Genomic DNA, 20,193 nt, shown 5'->3' with positions numbered 1-20,193 from the left:
TCCCAATTGTTGTTGATTCTTGACAAAAAATTAAAATTTATATCTTTATTTTTGAAGCCTGAAATGTGGCGAAAGGTTGAAAAGTTCAAGGGGGCCGAATACTTTCACAAGGCACTGTATGTTTCAGGGTTGTTTTAATGGTACTGAAGGTTTTTTTTTTGAAAATTAACATATTGTTCTGATCACCTGTCTCCCTCTGTAGCTCTGAGACAGACTGCTGACCTGTCCAGGGCGAACCCTTGACCTGAGTCAGCTGAGATAGGCTCCAGCCTCCCACGATCCAACAGAGGATTGAGTAGTTTATAGATTATGCATAGATGGATGGAATTCTTAATTATTTCAAGAAAAATGCACAAGTTTTTGCTGACTATTAAATAGGTTTAAATAGTAAAACATGGAATGCATTGCTATTATATTTGGATTGAATTTCGTAATGTAACAGATTTGTGGAATATCTTTTTCATTTTAATCTAATTCATTTAATGTATACTTTTTTTTTGACAAACCGTTTTGTGCATGAAATGAAATGACAAATTTCTCCCTTTCTTCCTCTCTCAACTTTCTAACCAGCGAAAGCGAGACAGCAGCCCACCAGGAGCCTCCAGCCAAGTGGTCCTGCACCCCCTCTGGCTTTCAGCGTGGAGGCGAGGAACCATCCCGGCCGGAGGTCAGTCGTCCTAAACACTCTGCTGAAATGTGTTTTCACAGACGGCTGCCTCCCGTGAGGATAGCTTACCGTAACTGTAATAAATACAACAAATGACCAAATGAAATCACCAGTCAGTCAGCATTTTTAGACAACAGTGTTTGACCTCAAGTTATCTGTCACAGGAACACGCTGCCCAGCCAGAAAGGAGCACCAGCCCCCAGCCGTCCACCTCTGGCTCACAGCATTACCCTCCAGAGCCTCACATAAGTCTCATCCCCCCACCGTACACCTCAGAATCAGATTCAGATTCAGACTATTATTCCGATTCTGGTGTAGAGGGAGATGTGGATACTGACTCAGACTCTGATTTCCAGGACAAGAGGAGCTCCAGCCCCCCGAGGTCCAACTCTGCTCAGCAAGCGAGGACGTCCCGGCAAATCTCCACCCCGGGGGAGGTCAGTAGCACACTGAAATGTCTACTTTGAGAGAAGTGAATTTTGTCAAGTTAGTCTACAGTCATTTTTAAAAATACAGGAAAGGACTATTTGAAGAGTGCCATCAGGCTTTTTGAGAGCACAGTGTGTTACAGTCACGACCTGATGGTGCCAGTGACGTTTGCAAGTCATCATAAACGTGTGTGAAATGTAAAATGTATTCAGGAGCACATGTGTAAATAAGAAGTGCTCCAAAATTCAGACCAAGCTGCCTCAGTTACGATGTTGTGTTCACTGATCCAAACCAGTGTTCCCCCCAATACTGCCCCAAGAATTCAGCTCAAACCCTTTCCATCTTGTACACACTCTGCCTCCGTTTGCCAGTTTGGATGAAGGAACCCAAAGAGTGTCTTTTAAAATAACCAACCTGAAGTGGGAGTAGATTATAAAGCCCTCCAGCACTCAGTCTGTATTGATGCCGGTTTTCTGACCACACTCCTCACAAATACAGCGTCTGTTGTTTCCCACAATGGAGGTCCTCCTCTTAATGATTTCAGATTCATGATATGTGTTTGAAAGCAGCATCTATGGAGTAATGTTTTGTTAGAATCGGTGAAATGACAGCAGGATTATTTTGATACTTAAAGAGCTGGTGAGTCTTTCTGTGTCTTTAACACAGCAGCCACAGACCGAGAAAAGTGTCACCTAAATATATTCTCCTCCAAGATTCTCTGGTTTTGGCACGAGCTATCGCGCCAAAACAAGATTTGCTTTCTAGCGTCCTGAGATTTGGATCCAGACCACAACAAATAGCGATCGCCAAGTAATGTGGAGGTTTTCGTTCACTTCTCATCTCTAGTATGTTGAGGGACACTCGTTGAGACTATCCGAGCCGGTCAGTGTGGGAAAAAAAGCATGTTGGGGCGGACTTTGACGCGGGGGGCCAAGTTGCCCCATACTTTTCGCTAGCTGAGCTGCTTGCTGAGCTGCGAAACTGCCTGCCTGGCTAAATACTGCAGTTATGTCGAAAATTCATTTCTCCATCACTCACATGTATGAAACGACATATGAAAACAGACCCCAGGTGGAAAAAAAACCCCGAAGTTCCCCTTTAAGGGGAACTCCAGACTTACTTGGTATTTTAAAAAATATTTTCAAACATTCTTTTCTCCTATAGTTTTTTTTTAGATTTGGTCTCAGGATAAGAACATTTACACAACAACTGCGTGTTTTAATATTTTGTTACATGGATTATTTGAAATTTGATGAATGGGACGTAAAATGTCCTCCAGTTCTGGAATGATCCATGCATATTATGTTATCTAAGTCCGGCCCGAGGGCCGAATCCGTCCCACTGTCGAATTTCTTTGTGGCCCGCCAGCATTTGTGATCAGGGTGTAAATACACAGGTTAAAAAATATTTTAGGTTTTACCACAAGGTGGCAGCATGACCCATTCTGACCACAGGAGTGTTCGGAAAGTTCAATTCTTTCAATGCACTAAAATGTGTTACTCCATGTGCTCCTTCTCTTCACTGGGAAAATAATGGATACTTCTTCAAAAATATTTGGCCACATGACCAATTTCTTCCGTGGTTTTCAAGGAACACATTGCTGATGAGAAAATATATTACAAAGTTTGCTAATATTAATTGTTTTTAAAAATTTGCCATTGCTTCCATGAAGTTTTTTTTAGTATAATACAAAGAAAATACATCATGGACTTGGTTAATACTTCATATTATGTTAAAATATGTTATTATTAGTGTTAAAATAACATAATAGTATGTTTAAATATGTTGCATATTAGTAAAACACATTATAAAGTTTGCTAATAATAACTGTTACTCGTCTTCTATTTTCGAAATTAAATTTTTTTTAATGATATTAGAGAACAGGGTCTGATGGTAATAAACATTTTATTTTATTATTACATTAATTTGTTTTATTATAATTGTAAAGCACTAGAGCTGGACCCGAATATCCGGAATATCTGAATATTCATTTTGCTACGGCGGTATCCTGATATTAATTTTGGTCCCCCCCCCCTTCGGACGTTACGGAGCAGAAAGAATATGCGGCGTTACTGTCTTCCCTCCGCCTTCGGCCCACATCTGCACATATCGGCTCATCTCGTCCTGTGATCACATAAACACATATATGTCTATAACATATACACATATGTCTATGTGATCACCCTATTCTCCCCCCAGACGAAACTATTCGGAGCTTGTCTCTTCACTGTTGCCAACTCCTCAGTAAGGAAAGTCGCTGTTGGCTGTCCTAAAAGTCGCTAGAAGTCGCTAAATGACGTCATTTCCTAATTTGCATATTTCTCAGTTTGCATGTAATTGTAATCAACGTTGTAGGAAAGAATAACGTTGTGGAAGAGACCAAAAAGTGATTATAAAACACCCAAAATATTTTTAACAGAGGCGAAATGCTGTGGTTTATTTTAGCATGACAGTGAAGAAACATTTTCGTTTATATGGCTCCGTAAGTCTGGATGGGATCTGCAGTGACTTTGCGCATGCGTGATTCATTTGCCGTCTGGCCACGGAGCGATGTGTCCTCTAATCAGACACTGGGACTGCTGCGGGGTTACTGGACTGACAGCCTGTGCTTTGAGATGGGGAGGAGCTCACAGCAGCACCTGCTGCTCGTTGAAAACAGTAACTGCAGAATGATCCCAGTTTTCCTGTCAGAGTCTCCAAAACAGCAGAAAAAGTCGCTAGATATGTGGCTAGTCGCTTTTGACAAAAAAAGTTGCTAGGAGCTTTGAAAAGTCGCTAGATTTAGCGAGAAAGTCGCTAAGTTGGCAACACTGCGTCTCTTCCCTGCGCCTTCGGCCCACTTCGGCTCATCCCGTCGTGTTCTTCGGCTCATCTCGGCTCCTCCATTCGTGTTTGTTACCACCACCCGAATGGCCGGGTGGCTGCCGACTCTGACGTCACGCTTCACTTCGTTGCATAAACACATGCTGAAGACCTGCTGTTTGGGAATTCTTCAGTTTAACTGAAGACAAAACGAAGGCAAAATCTGGATCCGGGAGACCAGACCAACGGATCCGAATATTCGGGCTATCTCCGCCACCAGCCGCCACCAGCTGCCGCGCCGGGGCAGAACGAATATTCGGATATTCGTCTTTAATAGGGCCCGAATATTCGGAGGCCAGAAACCACTATTGGGGCCAGCCCTATAAAGCACTTTATGATTTTGTATCTGTGAAAGGAGATATCCAATGTAAAGGATTACAAATAGTTAGGATTGATAGTTTGGAGACTTGTAAGTTGCGGAGTGCAGGAAAAATAACTTTATCACTCATTGCAATGAGATATGTTTGTCACTTCTAACCCTCTTAACACTACTGTGCTTAAAAGGCATGCTTTCTCTGAAAAAAATCTCCGAAATACAAATGTTTTTTTAGAGCCACAAACTGTAAAAATGGAAACAATGGTTCAGCTTTCCGACTGTTTGTAATAAATACCATCAGTTTTGTGTGGTTACATTGAGAAAAAATATTGAAAATAAGCTTAAAATTGTCAGATTTCATTGTAGTCACTTTATTTAGTATGTCAAATTCAAAAATTCACCAAAAATAATGATGAACGTTTAAAAAAAACAAACAAAAGAGTCTCTGCTCTGCACGGCAACTGAGAAGCCATGACTGACTCAGGCCAGTTGTGAGCAACAACCATGTCACCAAAATGCAGACACTTTTTGGGTGAACCTTTCAATTCAGTTTTAATAAATTTTATTTACAAGTTGAAATGTGTCATCTCAAGACACTTCAATGAGAAAAGTAAAGAAAATTACAAAGAGAAATCCAACAAATCCAAAATTTCCTTTGGATTCCCGTCTGAGCAAGCACTTGGCGACAGTGGGGAGGTAAAACTCCCTTTTTCAGGAAGAACCCTCCGGCAGAACCAGGCTCAGACAGGGCGGCCATCTGCCTCGACCGGTTGGAGTGAGGGTGAAGGAGGGAGAGAGCAGGATATTATACAGAAAACAGATCAAAACACTAGAGAAAAATAAACAAACAATAAATAAAATAAAAAAAAGAGAACAATAAACCCAGCGAAGGTTACTGAGGTCAGGACCAGTGAGACTGAAATGTGACTGCAGGACATTGGTGCTGCTCAGTCCATCACATCAGACACACACACACAGCAGCAGAACGTCTTCTTCATGCAAGACAAGATGCGTTTGAAGCAGTTTTTTTTCTTTTTCTTCTTGCTTTGCTCCTTCTCGCTGTCTTCAGTGTACTGATGGTTCTGCTCGACCTTCCTGAATTGATCATCCTTGCTGATGTTACTGGTGTCATTGCTCTCACTGTCCTCAATGTCTTTAGCAGCTTTATAATCATCACTCTCCTCAATGTCCTCATACTCGCTGCTCTTCTTGTCCTCCCGGTCTTTGTCCTCATCAGGTAAGCCTGTCAGGTCAATTCTGTTTTCAGGGTCTGCAGGCTTAACCATGATGAACAGGCTGGTGGAGGGTTTAGGTTCATTGCTAAAAAAAAGGAAACACACACTGTTGGGTTTACATCCGACAAGCAGAGAATGTAAACATGCAAATCAGCAAAAGTCCATATCAGAGTTTTGTCACTTGCTGGGCTGTTAATATCTCACAACCTGTGTACAAAGTAAATAGAAGCACACTTACCAACTGCTGGTGGGGGAGCTGCTGCTGAGGTAGCTTTTGGTGATAAAAGGGTGGTTGAGGATACCACTGGGGGTGATTCTGTCCTTCTCATCCCACTGAAGCATCGCCTTCAACAGCTCGATGTACTCCCTCCTCTCATCAGCCTCTGCTGGGTTATCCGTCTCAGAATACACCTGGTGCAGAAAACATTTGGGAAGTACAACAGTGGTCAAGTCACCTTCAACCTGAAATATGAATACAATAAATGAACATCACTCTTCAGCAACTAGCTGCTGCTTCCTAAACTACCTACCGTTTTCATTTCATCCAGAGAGCGGAACGTGTGACATCTGGGGGTGCTGTACATGACAAAGATCCCAAAATACTCTCTCGGAGTCTGAAGGAAGAAAACAATGATGCTTACTAAAGCCTTCATCTTATTGAGCGAGTAAAGGTCAGTGGTAAAATCACAGTAGGAGTATTGTACCTTCAGCCGCCACAAGCCACTACACTTTTTCTTCAAAAAGAATCGTGATCTCCGACCAGCCTCGATGAGATGTTGCGGCGGCAGACCCAGCAGACTGATCATTTGTCGGAGCTGCAGACAGAACACAACACCACGTTAGACCTGAAGCTAATCGTGTGACGGCTTCTAATGCGTTTCAGCTACAGTAATTTACTCACTATCCAGTATTCTGACTCTGTTCCGAAGAGAGCAATACGAGCCACCATCCAGGCCATCATGCAGCCTAACGACCAAACGTCGATGGCTTCTGAATACGGCAGGCCCAGGATGATTTCTGGAGCTCTGAATGTGGAAAAAAACATCAAATGAAGATGTGACACAGTAGACAGTAAGGAGACAGTGCTGATTTAAAGATTTCTCAGTGGTGAAAACTTAACAGTATTATCATACCTAAATGCAGGTATTTGGAGTAGCTCTCCTGCTTTGGCTTCGGACGTGTACTTGGCCACACCAAAGTCAATGAGTTTGACCTTGAAGGGCTGCTTCACATGATCCACCATCACGATGTTGTCCATTTTCACGTCACCGTGGATTATGCCAGCACTCTTTGTCGTATTCAAAGCCACGGCCAGCTGTAAGAGAAAACAACAACATTTATCAGGAGTTCAAGAAATCTGTCACATGACAATAAAAGTAGAGGTTGTAAAGGTTCCTGAACCACCGATGCTGGTTCCAGCACCACTGTAGGAGATAAATATAGGGAGACAATAGAAGGTCATACCTGTTGAATAACGGTACGGACGTGTTCCAGTGGCATTGGCTCTTTTAAGCCACGTACATAGTCCCACAGGGAGATGTCCAGTTTTTCCAACACCAGGAGCCGCGTACTTTTTACAAAGACTTCTCCCTTGTACTTGATGATGTTGGACTTGTCCGAGTTGTGGCACATGAGCTTTTCCAAGATTTCCGCCTGTGGAGACATAATATGTTTGCTGAGCCACATAGTCCAATCAGTTCTTCTCAACAACTATGAAGTACATTAGATGACCAGTGCCACTACTCAGAATCTTATAGTGGTACTGCCCTGGTTTTAAAAATGTCTTTTTGTGTCACTCTTCAGCTGAAATCAGTGTCCTACCTCACGGTCTAGATTGTTCCTTTCGGGCATCTTTATAGCCACATGCTCTTCAGTCTTGTCTTCCACACATTCCAGCACTGTTCCATAGCCTCCACGTCCCAGGTTTTTCACCAACGTGTAGCCTTTTGGGACTTTGGAACGCTGCGTTGTGGTACTCCCCTCAGAGGAAGGCGATGAGGATGAACTCTGAATGTTCATTTTTATGTCGTCACAGAAGACTGAAAGTGAAACAGACACAAAAGAGAACCATAATCTATGGATGTCTTGTTAAACCGTTGGTAATCTACCACACTGTTGTGATCTCAGTTTTTTTTATCAAATTTGCTAAATATTGAACCAATTATCACAAAGCAACAGCACTGAGTGTTACAATCTGTTCTGAATTGTGTTATAAGGCATATTGGACAGTATTGCAGTAAAATTACACGGATGCTTCCTCAGAAACTCCAAAGTGTTTACTTCATTAAACAGAAGAGTGGAGTTACTTACCTCACAAAAGTTTGCTTATCTAGATTTTGTTGAAATATGGATGTCTCTGAGGTTGGTTTTACTAAACTACTCAATAAACTAATAAATAACTCAGTAAAATAAAGTGAAATGGTGTCTCCACTCAGAGTTTTTGTGTTTGACATGAATTCTAGAATGCCTTTAAAAACAATTAGAAAGTCCTCGGCATTGTTTATTTTTGAAAATGTCATGTTAAATGATCAAACTGCCATTGTTTTTCTCATCTATCTGCATTTAATCCCCTATAATGACATGCTCTGACTAATGTTGTTATAAATTGCTGACGAATATTTTTGAATGTTTTCAGATTTTTTATTTACAAATCAAGATATTTGAGATATTTTTTAAAAGTCTGTTTATCCACTTCCAGCACATTTTTTACATATTACAGTCATCTGAGGTAACGTTTAAATGACAATATCTCAAGAACTAATACAGATAAAACATGAATTTTTCACCGTCTTTTCTCGTTTCAACTACAGGACAAGTCGATGAAATAATCTCTGAAAACAGGTGACTTGAAATTTAAAAAATCATTGAAGTCATGAAAGTCTCATCTTTGAGCACACATTCCCCACAAAAAACGAGAATGTGCAATACAAAACAAAACATACAGAATCATTTTTTTAACATTAAACACTCGGTCACAAAAATGAAAAAGAAAATGTGACGAACTTAAGTAACTGATTGAGCAGGTAAGACAAGTTGTACCACAAAAACTAAAGTATTGCTGGATAGTATAATATAATTTCATTTTTGGATTCCATGTTATAAGTTAGGAAACAGCGTGAACTATTACTATTATTACAGAGTTGTAGAAAAACAGATTTTAAAACTGCCTTCTGAATGTTTCCTCTGGTGTTTGCTTCATCAAACAGAACAGTGAAGTCACTTACCTCAAAAATGTTCACTTCTTTGGACTTTGTTGAAAGGTTGTTGCTGAATTTAATCTCGATGTCTTGCTAGCTTCGATATAGTCCTGTTGTCCTGCTGTAATCCGTAAGACACTGACTGTCCAGAACTGACTCTACACTGTGATGATTTAAATGTGGTTTGAATTCTAGAATGTCTATGATGATGCAATCAGCAGTTAGAAGCTAGTTTTTTAGAGTTGAAACCTGCATATCTTGACAAGGGTACATCAGATCATGTTCAGACTTGGTAGGGGTATTGCTGGGGTCCTGAGGAAGTGCAGTGTGGAGTTTGCAGCAGATTGGATGAATGGTGGTGGCTTTTTCAATGCAATGAAAACAAGGTAGTCACATTCTGACAGCAGTCTCAGCACTACTTCGTTTAAACGTAAACAAATGCAATGGAGCAAATATGTAGTGTTGTTATTGTTTGAACTGTCATACTGACTGAAAAAGCACACTGTGGGTGGGTCTGGGTTTATGCGAAACGCTTAAACACTGGTGTAGTCTTTGGATATGAGGAATATGGCTTTCAAAAAAAGTTTTCTTGCTTCAACTTATGGTTAATTGAGCATTTGGATAAAATATGTTGTGGTAAATTGTGCCATCAATTATGTTGAAGTAAAATAGAAAATTTTATACCTCATATAATGTAAGATCTGTCTCCATTTGTTCATCTCAGGCCTGGTGGGCAGATCCTGTTCTGGTTCCTTATCTAATGTACCTAATGTAATTATTTACCAATAATCATTTAACAAAAATGCATCATCCAGAGCTAACTTCATGCTACATCTTCAGCCTCATATAGTAGCTTACTGTATGATTATATAACACATGTGGAATAATTTCAGGTCTCAATAATTGTACAGACATAAAACCATAAACATGAAAAATTTATTTTGAGCAGCAAACAATTGTTTTGTACACACTGAAAGAAAAACCTGGTTGGATTTGCATAAAAAAAATACTGACAGCGCAAAACTATATTGTGTTTTGGTTTGAACACATTTTCAACTAATATCCCCTTAATTAATATCTGCTGTTTGAGCATCATTATTTCACATTGAAATCTTTAAGTCAAATCATGTTCTTTTTCATACTTCACCCATGTTATACATGCATGAAGCATTTCTTTTAAATATATTTATTTATGTCATCTTGTTGGTGTTTAATTTGTTTGTATCTATAATCAATGATCAAATTTCATATTCTATACATGATAGTTCTATTGATGCAACCTAAATGAAATTACTTTTGCTGAAGCTAAATTTGTGTTGACCTACAAAGCATTCAAAACAATTAAACAAATAAATAACAAACTGATTTAATATTTCTTTTTAGATCAAACAATTGTAAACATGGAAACTACAGAACCTGTTTTAACAGAGAAATATTTCATCTCATCAATGCATTTAATCTACAGAAATGAACTCCCTCCACATTCAACTTAAAGTGCACATGTGCATAACTGAGGCTTAAAAACATTCCTTTGGGTGCCTCAGATAACATGGTTAAAACCTTTAAAATGTCGATTTTGCGTCTCTTTGAAGACACGATGAACTGCAACCAAGTGTTCAGCCAGTTTGCTCCACAACTGTTAGGATTAGGATTACATTCAAATACAAGTAACTAAAGGAGCGACTTACAGCCACAGGAAAGAAACAAGGTCGCATATGTGACCAAAGACAGTCTGACCATCAACACTGACCTTGTCTTCTTTTTTCTTTTTTAAACACAGTTAAGTGAAACACTTGAACAATAATTGCATAAACCTATCAACAGCAACTTTTCTTTTAAACAAACAGTGCAAGACAACATGAGGCCCAAAGACCAAACACTGAACACCACAAACCAGTATTCAAGTACCGTATTTTCCACACCATAAGGCGCAGTCTGGATTACGGGGTTTATTTCTGTACTTAAGCCAAATATAAGACGCACCGTATTATTGGGCGCATGCTAAAACAAGGAAACGGAACGAAATAGGGGGTTTGGTTGAACTTTATTCTACTACGCATTTAAAAATACACTCACATTATTTTTTGATCAAGCTTTTGTCACACATCCATAAAAGTCCTCATCTTCTGTATCTCTCTGAAGTTTTCTCACAGCTGTCACACTCCAGTAAGTCAGTTAGCTTTATTGAGACTGTGTCTGTCCCCCGACCACCAAAATTCAATAAATTGAACAAATCAAAAATATACAAAAGAAATAGTAACCATAAAAATGTAATAAAAATTAATGCTTCTATTTCAACAGATCAAAGAAACAGGACAATTAAATGTGGTCTGTTAAATATTAGATCTCTCTCGTCTAAATCTCTGTTAGTAAATGAGTTGGTAACTGATCACCAGATTGATTTGTTCTGTTTGACTGAAACCTGGTTGCAGCAGGAAGAATTTGTTAGCCTAAGCGAATCAACTCCCCCTAGTCATATTAACTGTCATATTCCTCGAATCACAGGCCGAGGAGGAGGAGTGGCAGCAATCTACCATTCTAGTTTAAAATTGAACCAGAGGCCTCAACCTGATTACAGCTCATTTGAAAATCTCACTCTTAGTCTCTCTCATCCAAATTTGAAAGCTCAGAAACCAGTTTTATTTGTTGTTATATATCGTCCTCCTGCTCCATATTCTGAGTTTTTATCTCAATTCTCAGACTTTTTATCTGATTTAGTGCTCAGTTCAGACAAAGTTATTATTGCGGGTGACTTTAACATTCATGTTGACATAGACAGCGACAGCCTTACAACAGCTTTTAATTCATTATTTGACAAAATTGGGTTTTCTCAACATGTAAATAAACCAACACACAGTTTTAATCACACTCTTGAACTTGTCCTGACTTATGGCATAGAAATTGAAGAGTTAACAGTATTTCCCCAGAACCCTCTTCTTTCTGACCATTTTATGATAACATTTCAATTTAAAGTAAAGGATTGTTTAGCAGCTGAGAACAAATATCATTACAGTAGGTGTTTGTCTGACAATTCAGTAACTAAATTTAAGGAAATAATACCCTCACTGTTTACTTCAGCAACATTTACTGATAAATCAGAAGGCAAATATTATAATTTTGCCCCCACAGAAGTGGATTATTATGTTAATAATGCTGCAGCCTCACTGCGTACAACTCTTGATAGTGTTGCACCTGTAAAAAAGAAAGTTATATCTCAGAGAAGACTTGCTCCTTGGTGTAATTCCCAGCTGCGGATTTTAAAGCAGGCATCCCGAAAGCTGGAAAGAAAGTGGTATTCCACTAATTCAGAGGAAGTGTATGTGGCTTGGAAAAATAGTCTAGTAATCTATAAAAAAAGCTCTTCGTAATGCCAGGACAACTTATTATTCATCTTTAATAGAGGAGAACAAGAACAACCATAGGTTTCTCTTTAGCACTGTAGCCAGGCTGACAAAGAGTCAGAGCTCTGTTGAACCTTGTATTCCTTTAGCTCTAAGCTGTAACAACTTCATGAGCTTCTTTACACATAAAATAGTTATGATTAGAGATGAAATTAATTTGGCCCTTCCTACAAATGTCACAGATGCTTTTGAATTGGCTGTTAGACCTGATGAATATTTAGAATTCTTCACTCCTATATGTCTCTCTGACCTAATTTCAACAGTTTCTACATCCAAACCATCAACATGTCTTTTAGATCCTATCCCAACTAGACTCTTCAAGGAGATTTTACCTTTAATTAATTCTTCAATGTTAGATCTGATTAATCTCTCTCTAGTAACAGGCTATGTACCACAGGCTTTTAAGGTTGCTGTCATCAAACCCTTGCTTAAAAAGCCCACTTTAGATCCAGATGTGTTCGCTCACTATAGACCAATATCCAACCTACCATTTGTCTCTAAAATTCTGGAAAGAATAGTTGCAAATCAATTACGTGAACACTTACAAAGGAATAATTTGTTTGAAGTATTTCAGTCTGGCTTCAGAGTGCATCATCGCACAGAAACAGCTCTGGTGAAAGTTACTAATGACCTCATAGCATCAGATAATGGACTAGTCTCTATACTTGTTTTGTTAGATCTTAGTGCAGCGTTTGACACAATCAACCACAAAATTTTATTACAGCGTCTAGAACATTCAATTGGCATTAAAGGGACAGCACTGGACTGGTTTAAATCCTACTTATCAGATAGGTTCCAGTTTGTGCATGTCAACAATAACTCTTCTGAGCATACTAAAGTCAATCATGGAGTTCCTCAGGGTTCTGTCTTAGGACCGATACTTTTCACATTATACATGCTTCCTTTCGGCAATATTATTAGGAAGCATTGTATTAACTTCCATTGCTATGCAGATGACACACAATTGTATTTATCTATGAAGCCAGATGAAACTGATCAGTTAGCTAGACTGCAAGATTGTCTTAAGGACATTAAAACCTGGATGACTTTTAACTTCCTACTGCTAAATTCAGACAAAACTGAAGTCATTGTATTTGGCCCCAAACATCTTAGAAACTCGCTTTCAAAGCAAATAGTTACTCTGGATGGCATCACATTGGCCTCCAGTACTACTGTGAGGAATCTTGGAGTTGTTTTTGACCAGGACATGTCCTTTAACTCACACATAAAGCAAGTCTGTAGGACTTCCTTTTTTCACCTGCGAAATATTGTAAAAATCAGGAAACTCTGGTCTCAGAGTGATGCAGAAAAATTAGTTCATGCTTTTGTTACTTCCAGGCTTGACTATTGCACTTCCTTATTATCGGGTTGTCCAAATAGCTCTCTTAAACATCTACAGTTGATCCAAAACGCTGCTGCGAGAGTACTGACAGGAGTTAGCAAAAGAGATCATATTTCCCCTACACTTGCTTCTCTTCACTGGCTTCCTCTTAAATCTAGAATTGAATTTAAAATCCTTCTTCTGACATATAAAGCTCTTAATAACCAATCTCCATCATATCTTAAAGATCTGATAGTACCATATTATCCAAGTAGAACTCTTCGCTCTCAAACTGCAGGCTTACTTGTTGTTCCTAGAATTTCTAAAAGTAGAATGGGAGGCAGAGCCTTCAGTTATCAGGTGCCTCTCCTGTGGAACCTGCTCCCAGTTTGGGTTCGGGAGGCAGATACCCTCTCTATTTTTAAGACCAGCCTCAAAACGTTCCTTTTTGACAAATCTTATAGTGAGGGCTGACTGGGTGACCCACAGGGGTTTGGCTTGTGTCTTCGTTTCCACAGCTGACTCCCTCTTGGACGTCCCTTCGTTCTGCCCCTAGTCATGCTGTTATAGGCCTAGGCTGCTGGGGGACTTCTCTTGATGGACTGAGCCCTTCTCTATCTACCTTTACATTTAATATGTATACCGTTATTGCAGTACATTCACTCTGTTTCTCCCTGTGCTATTTCTCCGAGTGTCCCTGGTCCCAGAGCTGGATGCTTCAGATCTGTGGTTGATGTTCCACCAAGTGGTCTAGTCTCCACCATGTCCACTGTGGGATGCTGCTGCTGACCTTCCTCCAGCCCTCCGCTTCCAACTCCCCTTTTCCACCAGTCAACTCTGCATCGCCTTCACTATACTTGTTATGCTAAACTACAGACTGTTTGAATTTTACTGCTAGCTATCAGGGCCGGCCGCTGGCATAAACACTCTATGCCGTTATTTATAGCCACATCCACTAGAGGGGGCCACACCACAATAAGTGTGTGATTCGCATTTTGTCCCTGTCTTCATGGGCGTAACGGACGCGGGGTACGCGTGGACATGTCCCCCGCACTTTCCACATCTGTCCCCTCTGTCCCCCCGCACTTTATTCAGCCGTTACAACAGCTAAACCCGTTATTAGCATCCAGTAACGTGTTTTCCCGAGCCGTCTTTGAATGCACCATGAGCGCATGCTAATGCAGGTGTTCCACAGGAGACGTGCTGCTGTGCTGAGCAGTGCTGAACGTTCGTCTGGAGTAATGTTTAGCAAACCAGCCAGAGCCAGCAAGAAGCAAAAAACTTTACACAGTTTTTTTCCAAACAAACCGTGTAAGTTGTGTGACCTTGTTGGATGCAAACAATGTTAGACTTGTTAGCTAAATGATGACAAGGTAAAACGTGGCAATATATCAATATGTTAAGCTAGTTAACAATAATTTAAATGTTGTTGCCTCTGTTACATTACTGCTAATTAGTTTATTCTTGGAATAAACCCAGTCCTCTTTCATTTCTGGGCAGAAGATGTGCTCACAATTGCTCTCCATGTATTTAAGTCTTTTGGTCCCAAAAGAGGAGAGTCAGGGAGGAGAAAAAAAGAATAGGCTATCTATGGCATAAATTTACAACTATTTTTTACTGCTTCTCTTTCTAATTCTATCTCAGAATTTTGATTTTCAGATTTTTTAATGATTATTTCCATAACAAAGAGCAGAGTCAGGCAGGAGATGGACCAGAGGCGGCGGCCAGCAGTAATGTTGACCATGCAGGGTCTGCAGAGGTGAAAAAAAATATATAAGTGGCTGAGAAAAAAATATGTATCTATGGGTTAAAGTGATTTTGAGGTTAAATTCTACTGCAATTTTTACTCTTCCTAATGCTATTTCAGAATTTTTCTTACCACATTTTTTATGTTTATTGCCATAACAGAAAGAGCAGAGTCAGGGAGGAGATGGATCAGAGGCCAGCAGCAGGGACAAGGATGTAGGGTCTTTACAGGTAAGGAGAGATTATAACTTCCTGAAAATAAGATATCTATTGCAGGGAGAAACCAGGCAGTACTGATCATTTCATGTTCAGTGTTTGGCACCTTTGGCTACTCGTCCAGTAGATGTTCAAGGGACATTGTTGTCAACTCAACTAGAGTTTGGCCACTAAAACTTTAGATTTTATAGTTTGAAGTTTTATACTTTATAGTTTAAAGAACTAGCCTAGTTGGTCCCCTGGTATTGCACTGTGGCTGTTAGGGATTATGTGGTTCTTTAGCCACTAAGGACGGTGCCATTAAATGTAAGAGAATGATAAATCGCTCTGAAAAATTTGTCTCCCTCACTTCTGAGATGGTGGTTACGCCCATGCCTGTCTTTATTCCAATAAAACATAAATCATCATGGTAACATATCAATTTAAACTGGCTTATTAGAAAACTATACGGAAAAAATACAGGAAAGAAAAAATAAACCAGCAGTCAGTTGGTGACTCCATGCTTCGTGCGTAAGTTAGGCTACTGTGACACCACGGCACCGTTTCAAACTTGATCGATTACACTGGTCTGGAGAAGCCACAGATGGAAAAGCAGTAGCACTAGAGATGGCATCATGGCTCCAAAAAGGAAGTTCAGGAGTGGGCTGAATATTTGCTGTTAATCATGTGCATGTGTGTTTTAACCCAATTACAAGCTGTGCACGGGATTTGGTAGTTGCCCTGTGCATGTTTTGGGGCCACAAAAAAAATCTTGCTTAGAGCCACCAAAGTCCTAGGGCCGGCCCTGCTAGCTATATATGGAGTATGTTTAATGTCAGAGCCGTACATCATAAGAGTAAACTATGAGTCAGTTTTCAATGTTAGCTTATACTTTGTTTGTGTCACATATCCTGTCATACATGTATCCAAATGTGTGTTGTGTTTTCCTTTCTTTCCCACCCCTCCCTCTTCTCCCATCCCTCCCCCTTGCCCTCCTCTGTCCTTCTCAACCCGCCCGGCCAGCAGGCAGATGGGTCCCCCCTATTTAGAGCCGGGTTCTGCTTGAGGTTTCTTCCCTGTTAAAAGGGTGTTTTTCCTTGCCACTGTCGCCTTTGGGCTTGCTCTGGGGGTCAGGCATATGGGTTCTGTAAAGCGTCTTGAGACGATTTGACTGTAATTGACGCTATATAAATAAAATTGAATTGAATTGAATTGAATGTAATGAAGAGTCTGGTGTAGACCTGCTCTATATGAGAAGTGCCCTGAGATGCGAGATGATTCAGCTCTACATTAATGAAACTGACCTGACGGCTTTGTAAAAAGGGAAGATTTGTGCTGAGAATTTTGACCGTTTTAAAAATGTGATTTAGTGTCAGAGGCAGAACCAGTAGTGATGAGGGGATTACTGCTGTCAGTATGGAAGGAACAGGTGAGCTGTTGGAACAGAGTGAACAAGCAAGCATTAGTTCCAATACTTTCTATGCCCAAACGATAGCAGTGACCCATTTTATTTTTTATCATTAAAAGATAGTAAATACACAAAGCCTCTACATAGCCACAGCTACTTTTATAAATTGATGAAAGTGAATAAATTGTATTTCTGTGATCTGTGTTTGATTTCTCTCTTTTCTCCTGTCATCCAGATGTTCAGAGGGAGCTGATGCCACATCTGGTCCAGCTGATGGAAGGTCTTGAAGTTCTCTGACTGAAGATGGTCCTCTCACTGGATTTAAGTTTCAGATGCTCAGGAACAAACTCCACCAATGAGCCAACAGGAAAGCTTTAGTTTTATGAAATGTTGCTATGAAGCATGAAGACTAAACTCTCCACAAGGACCCAAAATAAGTTGGACTTCTACATGAGAGCTTTAGTTATTCTTCATCTACTTCCTGAAAAGTTTGGTCAATAAAAAAGACAAAAACTAATATTTTCAGCTGAGCTAAAGACAGACTTTGTGATTTTTCTGCTCACATGTCTAGGCTTGCGCTAGCCGATCGCCACAGCGCCATTGGCGCATCGTTTTGCTGGATGGCGCAGTCATCCTGAACTGTGTGAGCCACAGTGGCGCTCTATTTTTCTTGTAAAAAGCATCAAAAAAAGGGTTCGACTTACTTTTTATTCCAATCTCTCGGCAGGCGTCGGAAATGGTCGGAGTCACCCGAATCTTGATCACGCGCCCGGTGTTGTAGAATTTTCACACTCCCCGGAAAAATCTGACTCCCCCTTCGCGTGAACGCGCGCGACTTCCGTTTCACTCTGTGGCCACTTGACGGGTTTTCTGTTGTACGTTTACTGTTTTTGTTTTTGTTTTCTACAGGTTTTCGAGTTAAATGTGATTAAGTACCGAACTGCAGACGTGTTTTCCTGTTAAATATGATTAGGTGACATGTTTCTCCTCCTCTTCTCATCCGTATGTGCGCACCCTAAATGGCATCAGGGGAGATTCTACACTACTCTCAGCTTCACTCCTATGAGGACAGCAGGACAGGACAGGGTGTAGTCGCCAAATATTGTTTATATTCCATCAGTGTTCTACACGTGTCAATAAAATAATTGTTCACTGAGAAAACTGAGAAAATCGGACTCCCCTAAGAATGCAAGATATGGCATCAAAATATGTCTGGTATTTATGTATAAAGTCTTTAATATAAGTATAGTTCTTAAGTATAAAGTCATTTGTTATTGTTGTTATTTTTATTGGGCCAGTAAACAATATAATAGAATTGAAATTCTTTATTTATCCCACACCTGGGAAATTATTTGCTACAACAGCTAAAACACCAAATCACAACAATTTAAAAAAAAAAAACTAGTAAATTACAGTCTGTAAGAACAGAATAATAAAATAAGGGGCTAAATGATCACAGTATGGCATATTAAGAACAGAGAGACTATTTCAAAACTAGGACTTTAACAGAAATATGCAGGTTGAGTTAACTGCACATTGTATGATATGAAATAAAATCTGGAGTCAGATTTTGTAGGGTCACTTAACAAAATCTGACTCCCCTAGAGGAGGTTTTTGTTGAGTTTATGCTACAGTTGTGAGATATGGTCCATAGTGAGGGTTGAAGAATTGGACATAGGAGGAAAAGAAGGTAAATTGGACATGAAATTAATATTTTTATGGGTCAAAAAGTTTTGATCATGAACATGTTTCAGGTACAGGTTTTTAAATGGCCAAATGCATATATACATGGAAATGTGTCTTCACCCCTGACTGCCTGTTTGTAACAAAAATAACAACATACATACATACATACATATATATATATATATATATATATATATATATATATATATAAGTAGAAATAAAATAGTTAAAATAGAACTGTTTAATTGAGCTTTTTTTTAAACTCAAAATGCACCAGAATGCAGGAAAATGACTCCATTTTTTCCGCTATCACTGACACAGAAATTTGTCGCTTTTTGTGGCTCATTGTTATTCTTATGAGAGAGCCACAGCGGCTCTTCATTTCAAATTTCTAGTGCGAGCATAGCATGTTGTGTTGTTGTAACAGTCAATGCGAAACCGTCTGGAGTCTTGGTGGACAGTAGGTCCACCACAGCTGGAGAGTTTGGTGGACCTACCGGGTTTTTGGTGGACCTACAATGCGCGGACGGAAAAAAGCGCGACTTATGACAAAAAAAATTAACAAAATAAATCAAAGGAGACAATATCTTTTGAAATCATTTAATCATTTATTTATTTAGGCTTCAAGAGAATATATGTTGATCTTTTTATTGTTTTCCTCCTCCTCTTGCTCCATGTCAGACACATATCCATCATCATCATCATCAAATTCATCATCATCAACATCCTCATGAACAAATTCTGCTGGTGCCGCATGTGCCGCCACATGTGTCGGGCCTGGGTTAGATCGATAGTCTCATAGCAACTCTCGCGGTGTCTGCGAGAATTCGCGCAAGCACGAGATTTCATATCCAAGATGGCGCGAACGGAATGAAAACATCGCTTGCTGCGCAGTTTAGCAGGTAAATACGCTTCAATTTGTCTTTAATTTACCATTATTTTCTGTTGGAAACCATCGCGTTGATAGATCGCTTCAATTCGTTGTTAAATTATTTTTATTTGTTGATAAATACGTCGCCGGAAGGTGGTGGACAGGCGGTCCGGCTGGGTGCCAGAAAATGGCGGACCGACGGACTTTCTGGTCTCGTCGGTCCGGCGGGTTTCACATTGACTGTTGTAAACTTACTCTTTCAAATAAATAGCTGTCGAACCCCCTGGAAACCAGCCTTTGTCCTGTTTTTGTGTCACTCCTCACCTACTTCAGACAGCCGGGACAGAACAACGTTTTCTGGACCAAAGGCTATACTATGATGTTTTTAGAGCTACATGCTATACTATAGGCTTTTTAAATTGACATATTACTATGACTTTTTTTTATTTTAGTTTTTTTGTTTTGTTTTTTTTAGCAACATATAAGAATTTGAATAGTTTTAAAAATGACTATACTTTTACTTGTGCAATGAACTATTATTCTATGGCATTTTTTAGATGACATATTATACTCTGATGTTTTCTTGAATGACACACTATTTTGACAACATACTGCACTATGACATTTTTTGAACCATATATCATACATGACAATTTTAGGCAACATCCTATCATTTTGCTCTTTTTGAACCACATAATAATCTGTGTTTTTTTTTTTTTTTTGCATACATGCTATACTATGAACTACAGGCCATACGATGTCATTCTTGAAAAGCATACTATAATTTGACATTTTCTGAACTACATCCTATACTATGGCGTTATACACAGAGTGCTTTGGTTACATGTTGATTTATAAT

At 39.5% G+C, this 20,193-nt stretch overlaps 1 long non-coding RNA gene across 1 annotated transcript; it reads left to right on the top strand.

Moving 5' to 3' along the window:
* The first annotated feature begins 551 nt into the window (after nucleotides 1-551).
* On the top strand, nucleotides 552-17,452 carry LOC127535599 (uncharacterized). The gene is made up of 4 exons (XR_007944476.1): nucleotides 552-667; nucleotides 832-1,104; nucleotides 15,337-15,405; nucleotides 17,013-17,452. It is a non-coding gene; the product is annotated as an uncharacterized LOC127535599 (long non-coding RNA).
* The last annotated feature ends 2,741 nt before the right edge of the window (nucleotides 17,453-20,193 follow it).

Source organism: Acanthochromis polyacanthus, chromosome 9 (assembly GCF_021347895.1).
Source record: "Acanthochromis polyacanthus isolate Apoly-LR-REF ecotype Palm Island chromosome 9, KAUST_Apoly_ChrSc, whole genome shotgun sequence".
Taxonomy (NCBI): domain Eukaryota; kingdom Metazoa; phylum Chordata; class Actinopteri; family Pomacentridae; genus Acanthochromis; species Acanthochromis polyacanthus.
The sequence above is the reverse complement of the archived record's forward strand: the minus strand, read 5'-3'. Positions and strand labels throughout refer to the sequence as shown.